The sequence below is a fragment of the Arachis hypogaea genome, chromosome 6 (genome assembly GCF_003086295.3).
Source record: "Arachis hypogaea cultivar Tifrunner chromosome 6, arahy.Tifrunner.gnm2.J5K5, whole genome shotgun sequence".
NCBI lineage: Eukaryota > Viridiplantae > Streptophyta > Magnoliopsida > Fabales > Fabaceae > Arachis > Arachis hypogaea.
The window spans coordinates 53,713,117-53,727,474 of record NC_092041.1 but is presented as its reverse complement, the minus strand read 5'-3'; the positions used below and the strand labels follow the sequence as shown (position 1 = coordinate 53,727,474).

The 14,358-nt window shown below is 39.7% G+C and overlaps 7 pseudogenes; all 7 read left to right on the top strand.

The window, feature by feature from the left end:
- Window positions 1–12,207: 12,207 nt before the first annotated feature.
- On the top strand, window positions 12,208–12,326 carry LOC112699520 (5S ribosomal RNA; annotated as a pseudogene).
- A 258-nt stretch (window positions 12,327–12,584) lies between these two features.
- On the top strand, window positions 12,585–12,703 carry LOC112699513 (5S ribosomal RNA; annotated as a pseudogene).
- Window positions 12,704–12,883: 180 nt separating this feature from the next.
- LOC112699522 (5S ribosomal RNA) lies at window positions 12,884–13,002 on the top strand (annotated as a pseudogene).
- A 179-nt stretch (window positions 13,003–13,181) lies between these two features.
- LOC112699463 (5S ribosomal RNA) lies at window positions 13,182–13,300 on the top strand (annotated as a pseudogene).
- A 182-nt stretch (window positions 13,301–13,482) lies between these two features.
- Window positions 13,483–13,601, top strand: LOC112699495 (5S ribosomal RNA; annotated as a pseudogene).
- A 184-nt stretch (window positions 13,602–13,785) lies between these two features.
- LOC112699540 (5S ribosomal RNA) lies at window positions 13,786–13,901 on the top strand (annotated as a pseudogene).
- Window positions 13,902–14,082: 181 nt separating this feature from the next.
- On the top strand, window positions 14,083–14,200 carry LOC112699480 (5S ribosomal RNA; annotated as a pseudogene).
- The last annotated feature ends 158 nt before the right edge of the window (window positions 14,201–14,358 follow it).

The window sequence follows — 14,358 nt, the reverse complement described above, 5'->3', positions numbered from 1 at the left end:
CCACTGTCATGCCTCCCTTTTTGGGTACAACTTGGACAGGGCTCACCCAGGGGCTATCAAAAATGAGATAAATAATCCCAGCCTCTAATAATTTAGTGACCTCCTTCTGCACCACCTCCTTCATGGCTGGATTCAGCCGCCTTTGTGGTTGAACCACTGGTTTGGCATTATCCTCCAGTAGGATCTTGTGCATGCATCTGGCTGGGCTAATGCCCTTGAGATCACTAATGGACCACCCAAGAGCTATCTTGTGTGTCCTCAGCACCTGAATTAGTGCTTTCTCTTCCTGTGGCTCTAAGGTAGAGCTTATGATTACAGGAAAATTTTCACCTTCTCCCAAAAATGCATATTTTAGGGATGGTGGTAATGGTTTGAGCTCGGGTTTAGGAGGTTTCTCCTCTTCTTGAGGAATTTTCAGAGGTTCTTCTATTTCTTCTGGTTCTTCCAGATTAGGCTGAACATCTTTAAAGATATCCTCTAGCTCTGATTCGAGATTAGGCTGATCTCCTATACCAGGGAGTCAATAATATCAACACGCATGCAGTCTTTTGATGTGTCTGGGTGCTTCATTGCTTCAATAGCATTCAGCCTAAACTCATCCTCATTGACTCTCAAGGTTACTTCCCCTTTTTGGACGTCAATGAGAGTTCGTCTAGTTGCTAGGAAATGTCTTCCTAGAATGAGAGTTACACTCTTGTGCTCCTCCATTTCCAGCACTACAAAGTCAGTGGAAAAGGTGAACGAAGACATATCCTGGTTGGTTTGACCTTTTCAGTCTAGCTAAGCTTTCTGATAGTGGATGTAGGGATTAGGTTGATACTTGCCCCTGATGACAAGTCATCATATACCTATTTTTCTATGCTTTTTCATACAAGAAACTGATGATTTGTGCTTAAATATTGAATGCTTTTGTAATTAAATGATATATTTTTTTGATATTTTAATTTTATAAATCTTGTAGGAAATAAGAAGAAAAAGAAGCAAAGAAGCACAAAAAAAGGAGAAAAAAAGAGCTTTGGGACACACTTTGAAGTTGGAGCACACTTTGGAGCCTTAGGCCACGCTTTTAAAAGCGTGGCCCATGACCAAATCAAAGGTGAATAAGCAATCAGCGCACACTGCCCTGCTCTTGCCAAGGGCAGGGCAATATCATGATGAAACAAAGTGAGGTTGGAAGCAAATTTTCGCTAAGGTAAAATCTGGGCGCTCACAGCATGACCATGCCTCCTTCAAAGGGCTATAACTTGAGCTACAGACGTTCAATTGATGTGCTTCCAGTTGCATTGGAAGGTTGACATTCAGAGCTTTCCAACGATATATAGCAATCCATATTTGGCATACAATTGTGGCAGGAACGAAAGGCATCTTTAAGGGAAAAAAAATAAGCAAAAATAAACCAATGTGCTTCCACCAAGGTTCGAAGCTGGAGCCTCACTCCAAAGCAAAGTAGCGCTCAATTTTCTGCCCTGCCCTCTTGGAGAGTAGGGCAATGTCGTGCTCTTCATGGAAAATCAAGGAAAATTGCTCCCCCAATTGCTTGCCAAAAGAATCGAACACGGCACCATGAGGAAGCAAGAAACTAGGCCTTACTTTGGTGCCAAGAAAACCAAGGAAAAGAAGTAGCGTGTGCATCCACCAAGTTTCGAACTTGGAACTTCACTTTTGGAAACACTGCCCTGCCATCTGCGAGGGCAGGGCAGCATTTTGTGGTGCACGGCCAGCGGGCAGAATCTGGCGCACCAAGGGGGTCTCGGCAGCATCAGCACGCACGGGCAGCAGAATCTGGCGCACCAAAAAACTCTGCCCTGCCCTCCACAAGGGCAGGGCAGCATCCTACAGCACCAACACGCACGCACCAAGGGACGCATGCACCATTTTCTGCCCTGCCCTCCACAAGGGCAGGGCAGCCTCCTGGGAGCAAATAATCATGGGCCAAAAGTTCAATTTCATATAAATTCAATTCCTCACCAAATTGAATCAAGGCCATCCAAGACCCATTCTCCCTCAAATCCAAAGCAAGCAAAAGCCCACTCAACATGACTCAAAGGCACACAGAGAAGCTAGATTAGAAATTTCATTTTTGTGAATTTGTTTTTAATTTCAATTTCATTTTATTTTCATTTTGTAAAAGAAGCCTATATAAAGGGCATCATCCTCATTTCGGAGGGGAGGTTGGCTCTAAAAGGAGCTGGATTAGAAAGAGGCTAGCTCCACTAGGGAGTATTAGGATTTGAGAGCTCTTTCTCTCTCTTAGTTTTAATTTCTGTTTTGAAATTTTGGATTGAGGTTGGAGGAATTATGTTTCAATCTTTAATCTGAAATCCATCTTTGTTCATCTTCTGCATAATTTCTAAGAATTGAAAGTTGAATCTGCATTCTCATTTACGGCTTCCATCTTTCTTTCTTCTTCAATCTGCTTTCTACTTTGATCAAGGAAGGGATTGAGATCTAGACTTATTTTCTAGTCTCATTGATTTCCTGAGATCTTGTCTCTTTAAATTTCACAATTGAGCTTAATTACATTCTGTGTTGCTTCTTCAAGCAATTTTTCATTTCTGTTTAAATCTATTGCACTTCATCTTTTACTTCTCTGCTTGATTGCTCTTTACATTTTCTTGTTGAATTTTAAATTTCCTGCACCCAATCTCCTTTACATTTAATGCAATTTACATTTCGTGCAATTTAAGTTTCAGCTCTTTTACTTTCTTGTTCTTTAAGTTTCCTGCAATTTTATTTTCTGCATCTTTTAAATTCCTTGCAATTTACTTTCCATTGATTAACTTCACACAATTCACTCAATGTTAGCTTGACTAAACTAATCAACCACTAAAGTTGCTTGATCCATCAATCCCTGTGGGATCGACCTCACTCTAAGTGAGTTATTATTACTTGATGCGACCCGGTATACTTGCTGGTTGGATTTGTGTGTTGGAAATTTATTTTTCCACAAAAACACCATCAAGTTTTTGGCACCGTTGCCGGGGATTGATTAGATCAACAATGATTAAGTGGGTGAGAGGTCTAGATCAAGCATTTTTTTTTGTTTTTGTTCTCTATTTTAAATTGATAGCAAGGTGTTTGAGTTGTTGCCTCACTAAGAAATTCTATCTCTGTGACATGAATTTCAAATTTCATTGATGTCTACAAAATACAAATGGAGTTCAACTCATCTTATGCTCAAACAAAATTTTATGGGATATCACCCACCATCACCGATCTCTAATGATGGCTGGGAATATCACCAAGAGAATACACATTCTGAGCACTCCAATTCATGGAGATTCGCTTCAGAAACACAAGATGAGCAAGAGAACCATATGGGATATTTCCTTCCAACACAAAATGATGCAAGTCATGATTCTAATGGAGGCTGGGAAGGGAATTCTAATGCTCCATATGATATTCATCCAAAGATATCATCACTTGACCATGCTTCAACAGAAAGCCCCTTTCAAAACTCACCACTCACACAAACTTCCATGAACCACTCAAGGTTCTCAAAGCTTGAGTCCATGCTCAAAAGATATGAGGAGAAGACAACAAAAGTTTGGAAAAAACAAGAAAACTCCCTCAAAAACATGGAAGTGCAGCTAGCTCAATTGGTGAGTGCAACGAAGAAGGAGGAAAAACAAGAGGAAGAGGCTACTGAGTCAAGTGGATTTTTAGTGAAGAAAAAAGAGGTGGTGGAAACATTTGAACCTGAACTTGCATATTCACAGAAGCCACTTGAGATGACAAGAGCACATGACAACTCACAACTCTCACAAACTTCCCTGGACCAAAATACCTCAACATTTGAATCCATGATTGAAAGGTATGAAGAGGAGATGAAGAAAGCTTGGGAAGATCAACAAACCTCCTCCATGAAAGAGCTATTAAAGCAAATGTTGAGTGTAAAAGAGGAAGTGGAAGAACAAGCTAGTGAGAAGGACAATCAAGAACGTCCAAACTCAAGGGAAACAGAGAGGCACATGAAGGACAAACTCATTGAACCACCAATTCAAAATGCTCTGGATGAAGATCAAACTCCAAAAATCACACAGCAACCAATTCATGAATCCAAAGAAGTGAAGGCAACTAACAAAAGCACCAATCCTGTCCCTGAACCAGCAAGCAAGCTCAATCAAGCCAAATTCAAAAGGAAGCTTGCTGAGAAGAGGCCAAGAGAAGGGACAATAGCTGAAACTTCTCCTCCTTTGAGGTCATTCCTCTTAACAAACTGGAAGAAGAGGAAGAAAATGAAGAACGGTAGACAGTAGGTACATTTCTATCTATGCTTTGTTTAAATTCAATAAATTGGCATATGGTTACATTCTAAGTTTGGTGTTGCGTTGCAACAAATTGTTTTCAATCTTTTTGGATGATTGCATCAAATCAAAAATGAAAGTGACACACCAAGATTTTAAGTTTGGTGTGCCACTTATTTTCTATGCAATTCATTCAAGCAACACTACTTGTCTGCATAATCATAATGCCTCTATAGTGTTATTTTTTTTCTTTCTTTTAATTTGACACTTTGTCATTCTACTTTCTTTAGTCATTTTTCTGTTTTTAAATGCTTTCATTTTAGTTTGCTTATTTACTGTGTTTGTTAATACATTACCAAGAGAGCTTTATTCATGACAGATTCTTGGCTTGGTGATTGTACTTAACAAATAACAGTTTCACCTGCTTAGTTTTAATTCAAATAAATTGACATATGACTGCATTCTAAGTTTGGTGTTGCTATGCAACAAAATTTGGTTCCAATATCTATTAGATACTTGCATCAATTCCAAGTGAAAGTGTCACACTAAGTTTGATGTGCCACTTATTCTTTATGCAAAGTATTGTGCACACCTTCTTATGCTTGCAATCAAAATGTCGCTGCCTCTTGTGCCTTGATTGTTATTTTTCATTTTTGCTTGCTTGCAACACATGTAATGCTAACATTTCATTATGTAAGACATCCATGATATATCTTAGCCCCATAGCCACTGTTCTAATTATTGCTTGAGGATGAACAAGCATACTAAGTTTGGCAAGGGAAAGAGGAAAAATAGAGGAAAAAGGACAACAATAATGAAGATGAACTACAAGGTTGTAGAGTTCCTTTTCTTCTCATTTATTTCCAGCACTTTAAATTGCATGATTGTCTTTATATTTTCTGTATACATGTGTGGTATGACTAAGCATAGCTTGAATTTGATTTGAAATATGTTGTTGTAACATTATGACTACCAACTTGAGTTTTGTGAATTCAAAAGCAAAAAAAAGCATCATGATCATAAACAAACAAGGAATTAAAGAAGAATTTAGCATGTGCATACAAGTATTGGAAAGCTAGTGTGATTGATTGTTGCTCAATTGCATTGGATTTTATTTAATTGAAGTTTTTCATCTAGTATATTTTGTGAAATCTTTTGAAATCATGAAAACCTTGAAGAAGCAAATACAAGTAAAGCAAGAAAAGAAAAAGGGAAAGAATGAGAAAGCTGAAGGCTCTGAGTACCAATGGCAATTTATTTGTTAAGTGCTTGTGGTGTTTATATATCAAGCCAAATGCTTGAAAACAAAACACTTAGAAGTCAAGGCTAGGCTCAAGTGCAAAAGCACTCCCTCAAAGCTCAAGGCTCTGAGCATCAATGATTAGAGAGTTAAGAAAAGAAACAAAAGAGCTTAATGAAGTCCTCTAATTAAATGCTTGTGGTGCTTATGTATCAAGTGGTAATACTTGAAAACAAAGCATTTAGAAGTCGTAGCTTTGTTATTAACTCATGGGGCAAAGCACCCAAAAGGAGAAGCTAAAAAAAAAAATTCAAAAGCTTGTTTCAAGGAAGAATTATAAGAAAGAGATTTCATAAATTGAGCTAGATGGAAGTATCAATCATTTACATTTCTTTTGTGATTGAAGCATGCATAGAAAACTAGCTTACCATGAACATTGAGTTGCTATTCTTCTTACCTTGGATTGTCAATCTTTATTGCATGATTCTTTTCTTGCTTGGGGATAAGCAAGGTTTAAGTTTGGTGTTGTGATGACAAGTCATCATATACCTATTTTTCTATGCTTTTTCATACAAGAAACTGATGATTTGTGCTTAAATATTGAATGCTTTTGTACTTAAATGATATATTTTCTTGATATTTTAATTTTATAAATCTTGTAGGAAATAAGAAGAAAAAGAAGCAAAGAAGCACAAAAAAAGGAGAAAAAAAGAGCTTTGGGACACACTTTGAAGTTGGAGCACACTTTGGAGCCTTAGGCCACGCTTTTAAAAGCGTGGCCCATGACCAAATCAAAGGTGAATAAGCAATCAGCACACACTGCCCTGCTCTTGCCAAGGGCAGGGCAATATCATGATGAAACAAAGTGAGGTTGGAAGCAAATTTTCGCTAAGGTAAAATCTGGGCGCTCACAGCATGACCATGCCTCCTTCAAAGGGCTATAACTTGAGCTACAGACGTTCAATTGATGTGCTTCTAGTTGCGTTGGAAAGCTGACATTCAGAGCTTTCCAATGATATATAGCAATCTATATTTGGCGTACAATTGAGGCAGAAACGAAAGGCATCTTTAAGGGCAAAAAAAAAGCAAAAATAAACCAATGTGCTTCCACTAAGGTTCGAAGCTGGAGCCTCACTCCAGAGCAAAGTAGCGCTCAATTTTCTGCCCTGCCCTCTTGGAGAGCAGGGCAATGTCGTGCTCTTCATGGAAAATCAAGGAAAATTGCTCCCCCAATTGCTTGCCACAAGAATCGAACACGGCACCATGAGGAAGCAAGAAACTAGGCCTTACTTTGGTGCCAAGAAAACCAAGGAAAAGAAGTAGCGTGTGCATCCACCAAGTTTCGAACTTGGAACTTCACTTTTGGAAACACTGCCCTGCTATCTGCGAGGGCAGGGCAGCATTTTGTGGTGCACGGCCAGCGGGCAGAATCTGGCGCACCAAGGGGGTCTCGGCAGCATCAGCACGCACGGGCAGCAGAATCTGGCACACCAAAAAACTCTGCCCTGCCCTCCACAAGGGCAGGGCAGCATCCTGCAGCACCAACACGCACGCACCAAGGGACGCATGCACCATTTTCTGCCCTGCCCTCCACAAGGGCAGGGCAGCCTCCTGGGAGCAAATAATCATGGGCCAAAAGTTCAATTTCATATAAATTCAATTCCTCACCAAATTGAATCAAGGCCATCCAAGACCCATTCTCCCTCAAATCCAAAGCAAGCAAAAGCCCACTCAACATGACTCAAAGGCACACAGAGAAGCTAGATTAGGAATTTCATTTTTGTGAATTTGTTTTTAATTTCAATTTCATTTTATTTTCATTTTGTAAAAGAAGCCTATATAAAGGGCATCATCCTCATTTTGGAGGGGAGATTGGCTCTAAAAGGAGCTGAATTAGAAAGAGGCTAGCTCCACTAGGGAGTATTAGGATTTGAGAGCTCTCTCTCTCTTAGTTTTCATTTCTGTTTTGAAATTTTGGATTGAGGTTGGAGGAATTCTGTTTCAATCTTTAATCTGAAATCCATCTTTGTTCATCTTCTGCATAATTTCTAAGAATTGAAAGTTGAATCTGCATTCTCATTTACGGCTTCCATCTTTCTTTCTTCTTCAATCTGCTTTCTACTTTGATCAAGGAATGGATTGAGATCTAGACTTGTTTTCTAGTCTCATTGATTCCCTAAGATCTTGTCTCTTTAAATTTCACAATTGAGCTTAATTACATTCTGTGTTGCTTCTTCAAGCAATTTTTCATTTCTGTTTAAATCTGCTGCACTTCATCTTTTACTTCTCTGCTTGATTGCTCTTTACATTTTCTTGTTGAATTTTAAATTTCCTGCACCCAATCTCCTTTACATTTAATGCAATTTACATTTCGTGCAATTTAAGTTTCAGCTCTTTTACTTTCTTGTTCTTTAAGTTTCCTGCAATTTTATTTTCTGCATCTTTTAAATTCCTTGCAATTAACTTTCTGTTGATTAACTTCACACAATTCACTCAATGTTAGCTTGACTAAAATAATCAACCACTAAAGTTGCTTGATCCATCAATCCTTGTGGGATCGACCTCACTCTAAGTGAGTTATTATTACTTGATGCGACCTGGTATACTTGCCGGTTGGATTTGTGTGTTGGGATCGACCAGGAAGAATCTTGATTTCAAGAGTCCTGAGATAGTCTGCAAAGCGAGCAAATTTTTTATCCTGTTTTGCTTGGCGGAGTTTCTGAGGATAAGGTATTTTGGCTTTGTATTCTTCAACCTTGGTTGCTGCAGGTTCATTTCCTATAGAGGTAGGTTGAGAAGCCTTCTTAAGAGAGCTATTATCAGCACTTGCAAGTGTCTGACCCCTCATAGGCGTTTCAACACCAGGATTGGGGGTTGGATTGGCGTTTAACGCCATATTCCCTCCCTTTTCTGGCGTTTGAACGCCAGAACTGAACATGGGTTGGGCATTTAATGCCAGTTTTTCACCCTTTTCTGGTGTTTGAACGCTAGAATCATTCCTCCCTTGGCTCTTATTGTCCTCAGAGGGATTTTGGGTAGCAATCTGCTCATCCTCTATTATTTGTTCTTTTCTTGGCTTTCTGCTGCTTTGAGTTGAGGTATTTAATGTTTTTCCACTCCTTAATTAAACTGCTTGGCACTCTTCTGTTATCTGTTTTGATAACTGCTGTCTTGTCTGGTCAAGTTGTGCTTTCATGTTCTTGTTAGCATCCTTAGTGGCTTGTAACATCTCTTTAAATTCTGCCAACTGTTCTGTCAGATAACATAATTGCTGATTGATTTCAGCAACTTATTCTAAAGGACTAAGTTAAGTGGATACTGCCTTAGCCTCTTCTTTTATGGAGGACTCACTACTTAAGTACAGATGCTGATTTCTAGCAACGGTATCAATGAGCTCTTGAGCCTCTTCAATTGTCTTTCTCATGTGTATAGATCCACCAGCTGAGTGGTCTAGAGATATATGAGCTTTTGCTGTAAGCCCGTAGTAGAAGATGTCTAACTGCACCCATTCTGAAAACATTTCAGAGGGGTATTTTCTTAGCATCTCTCTGTACCTCTCCCAGGCATTGTAAAGGGATTCATTATCCTCTTGTTTAAAAAGCCTTGGGTGTCCAGCCTTAGCTGTGTCATCCTCTTAGGAGGGAAATATTGATTCAGGAATTTGTCTGACAACTGTTTCCATGTTCTTATGCTAGCTTTAGGTTGGTTATTTAACCACCTCTTAGCTTGGTCTTTTACAACAATTTATAGACATCCTAATCTACTTCCTTATCATGTACTGTGTCAGCAATTTATAAGAACTGTGCCAGAAATTCAGTAGGTTCTTCCTGTGGAAGACCGGAATACTGGATTTTGCTGCAACATGATAATGAGCTGAGGATTCAACTCAAAACTACTGACTCCGATGGAAGGTATACAGATACTACTCCCATGTGAAGCAGTAGTGGGTTAGCATATGACCCCAGAGTCATTCTGGACTGTTCATTTCTACTTAGGTCCATGATGGAGAAAGGGAGATGATGTGGATTTATTTTATTTTTTTTTATTATATTTATTTATTAATTTTTTTCGAAATAATAAGAATAAGAAAATAGATATTAAAATAATAAAATAAAATAAAAAAATTTGAAAATATTTTATGATGATTTTTTTTAAAAAGAATGAGGAGAGAGAAAGTGGTTAGGAGTTTTTGAAAAAGATATGATTTTTAAAAATTTTGACTAAATCAACCTATTGAATTCGAAAATTATGAGCAATTAAAGGAAAAGATATTTTTTTGATTTTTGAATTTTATTATGAAAGAGAAAAACACACAAAAGACACAAGACTTAAAACTTTTAGATCCAATGCTCATTGTTTTCGAAAATTTTGGAGGGAAAACACCAAGGCACACCAAACTTAAAAATTTTAAGATCAAAACACAAAGAAGACTCAAGAACACTTTGAAGACTCACAAGAACAACAAGAACAAAAGAAAGAACACCAAACTTAAAATTTTTAGAAAACCAAAATAAATATTTCAAAAACTAAAGAAAAATTAACAAGAGAACACCAAATTTAAAATTTGGCACAATATTTAATCAAAGAAAAATTATTTTTAAAAAGATTTTAGAAAAGAAGACTCAAAGGGGCAACTATTCCCAAGAACATAGACACATTCAACAAATGCAATGATTGAATAGAGAAAAACTATTTTTTAGATGACAAAAACACATAGGACACCAAACTTAAAACATGCAACTAGACCCAATGAGAAACTAACAATTAATAAAGAAAAATAATATTTTTGAAGACAATTTTTTTGAAAAGAAAGTAAAAGACTTTAAACTAAAAAGACAAATTTTTCCTAATCTAGCTAATAAAATAAACCATCAGTTGTTCAAACTCGAACAATCTCCGGAAACGGCGCCAAAAACTTGGTGCACGAAAATTACAATCACACTTTGTAATAACGCACAACTAACCAGCAAGTGCACTTGGTCGTCCAAGTAATACCTTACGTGAGTAAAGGTCGATCCCACGGAGATTGCCAGCTTGAAGCAAGCTATGGTTATCTTATTTTAATTGCGAAGAGTAAAAGAGCATGAATTAAATGATAGTTGTTATGCAGTAATAGAAACCAGGTTGAGGTTTTGGAGATGCTCTGTCTTCTGAAGTTCTGCTTTCCTACTGTCTTCTTCTTCACGCACGCAGGTCTCCTTCCATGGCAAGCTGTATAATGGTGGATCACCGTTGTCAATGGTTACCAGCCGTCCTCTCAGTGAAAAGGGTCCATGTACATGGCTAATCATCTGTTGGTTCTCACTAATGCTGGAATAGGATCCATTGATCCTTTTGTACACTGTCACTGTGCCCAGCATTTATGAGTTTGAAGCTCGTCACAGTCATCCCTTCCTGGATCCTACTTGGAATACCATAGATAAGGTTTAGACTTTTCGGATCTCAGGAATTCTGCCAACTGATTCTAGCTTATACCACGAAGACTCTGATCTCACGGATTTGAATGCTCTGTTGTCAGGAGAGGCAGTCAAACTCGTGAACCAGGAACCCAAGAGACATACATTCAATCTAAGGTAGAACGGAAGTGGTTGTCAGGCACGCGTTCATAGGTTGAAAATGGTGATGAGTGTCACGGATCATCACATTCATCATGTTGAAGTGCGAATGAATATATTAGAATAGAAACAAGCATGATTGAATAGAAAACAGAAATAATTGCATTAATTCATCGAGACACAGTAGAGCTCCTCACCCCAAACAATGGGGTTTAAAGACTCATGCCGTCAAAGATACAAATTCAGATGTAAAATGTCATGAGGTACAAAATAAATCTCTAAAAGTAGCTTTTATACTCAACTAGTAACCTAGATTTTCAGAAAATGAGTAAACTAAGATAGATAGTGCAGAAATCCACTTCCGGGGCCCACTTAGTGTGTGTTGGGACTGAGCATTGAAGCTTTCATATGTAGAGGCCTTCATTGGAGTTGAACTCCAGTTTGTAACTTGTTTCTGGCGTTTGACTCTAGCTTGCAACTTGTTTCTGGCGTTTAACGCCAGAATAGGGCAGAAAGCTGGCGTTGAATGCCAATTTGCATCATCTAAACTCGGGGAAATTATGGACTATTATATATTTCTAGAAAGCCCTAGATGTCTACTTTCCAACGCAAATGAGAGCGCGCCATTTGGGTTTCAGTAGCTCCAAAGATTTCATTTCGAGTGCAGGGAGGTCAGAATCCAACAGCATCTGCAGTCCTTTTTCAGCCTCGGAATCAGATTTTTGCTCAGGTCCCTCAATTTAAGCCAGGAAATACCTGAAATCACAGAAAAACACACAAACTCATAGCAAAGTTCAAAAATGTGATTTTTGCATAAAACTAATAAAAATATACTAAAAAGTAGCTAGCTCCTACTAAAATATCCGCTCATCATCGCGCCCCATGCTTATGATAAATGTGTGCGCACACTTTAATAGGTGCAATCATACCAGCACTAATGCACCGGATCCCATCAGAACTCCGCAATTAAGCGTGCTTGGGTGAGAGTAGTACTAGGATTGGTGACCCACTTTCTTTAAACAATTCTATTCCGAGAAGGATACCTTAAAGCGATCCTCAATGGCCTGATCTTCTCCAGGCACCCGCGGTCCCCGCAAGGCTTCACGGCTCGAGTTACTATATGTCGCGCCCCATGCTTATGATAATTGTTTTCACACACTTTAATAAGTGTGATCATACCAGCACTAATGCCCGAGATCCGATCAGAACTCCGCAGTTAAGCGTTCTTGGACGAGAGTAGTACTAGGATGGGTGACCTCTTGGGAAGTCCTTACGTTGAACCTGTCCTTTATTTTTTTTTACGTCGTATTGACCCTCTTTCTTTAAACGATTCTATCCTAAAATTGCGTTGCACCTCTTCTTTTTTTTTTACATCGTACTGACCCTCTTTCTTTAAACGATTCTATCCTAAGAAGGACACCTTAAAGAAATCCTCAATGGCCTGATCTTTCGCAAGCTCCCACGGTCCCCGTAAGGCTTCGCGGCTCGAGTTACTCTATATCGCGCCCCATGCTTATGATAATTGTGTGCGCAAACTTTAATGGGTGCGATCATATCAGCAGTAATGTACCGAATCCCAGCAGAACACCGTAATTAAGTGTGCTTGGGCGAGAGTAGTACTAGGATGCGTGACCTCCTGGGAAGTCCTTGTGTTGCAACTCTTTTTTTTACGTCGTACGGACCCTCTTTCTTTAACCGATTCTACCCTGAGAAGGATACCTCAAAGCGATCCTCAATGGCCTGATCTTCCGTAGGCTCCCGCGGTCCCCACAAGGCTTCGCGGCTCGAGTTACTCTATATCGCGCCCCATGCTTATGATAATTGTGTGCGCAAACTTTAATAGGTGTGATCATATCAGCACTAATGTACCGAATCCCAGCAGAACATTATAATTAAGTGTGCTTGGGCGAGAGTAGTACTAGGATGCATGACCTCCTGGGAAGTCCTTGTGTTGCAGCTCTTTTTTTACGTCGTACTGACCCTCTTTCTTTAACTGATTCTACCCCAAGAAGGATACCTTAAAGCGATCCTCAATGGCCTGATCTTCCGCAGGATCCCATTGTCCCAGTAAGGCTTCGCGGCTCGAGTTACTCTATGTCGCGCCCCATGCTTTTGGTAATTGCGTGCGCACACTTTAATAGGTGTGACCAGACCAGCACTAATGTACTGAATCCCATCAGAACTCCGCAATTAAGAGTGCTTGGGAAAGAGTAGTACTAGGATGGGTGACCTCCTGGGTAGTCCTCACATTGCACCTCTTCTTTTTTTTATGTCGTACTGACCCTCTTTCTTTAAACGATTCTGTCCCAGAAGGATACGTCAAAGCGATCCTCAATGGCCTGATCTTCTGTAGTCTCCCGCGGTCCCCGTAAGGCTTCGTGGCTCGAGTTACTCTATGTTGCGCCCCATGCTTATGATAATTGTGTGTGCAAACCTTAATAAGTGCGATCATACCAGCACTTATGTACCGAATCCCATCAGAACTCTGCAGTTAAGCGTGCTTGATCAGGAGTAGTACTAGGATGGGTGACCTCATGGGAAGTTCTCACATTGTACCTCTTCTTTTTTTTAATGTCGTACTGACACTCTTTCTTTAAACGATTCTATCCTAAGAAGGATACCTTAAAGCGATCCTCAATGGCCTGATCTTCCGTAGGCTCCCGCGGTCCCCGTAAGGCTTCACGGCTTGAGTTATTCTATGTCACACCCCATACTTATGATAAATGTGTGCGCTCACTTTAATAGGAGCGATCATACAAGAACTAATGCACTGGATCTCATCAGAACTCCGCAGTGCGTGCTTGGGTGAGAGTAGTACTAGGATTTGTGACCTCATGGGAAGTCCTCTTGTTGCACCTCTTTTTTTTTACATCGTACTGACCCTCTTTCTTTAAACGATTCTATCCCGAGAGGGATACCTTAAAGCGATCCTCAATGGCATGATCTTCCGCAGGCACCCGCGGTTCCCGCAAGGCTTCACGGCTCGAGTTACTCTATGTCGTGCCCCATGCTTATGATAATTGTTTGCGCACACTTTAATAAGTGTGATCATACCAGCACTAATCCCCGGATCCGATCAGAACTCCGCAGTTAAGCGTTCTTGGGCGAGAGTAGCACTAGGATGGGTGACCTCCTGGGAAGTCCTTGCGTTGCACCTCTTCTTTTTTTTTTTACCTCACACTGACCCTCTTTCTTTAAACGATTCTATCATGAGAAGGATACCTTAAAGCGGTCCTCAATGGACTGATCTTCCACAGGCTCCTGCGGTCCCTGTAAAGCTTCGCGGCTTGAGTTACTCTATGTCGCGCCCCATGCT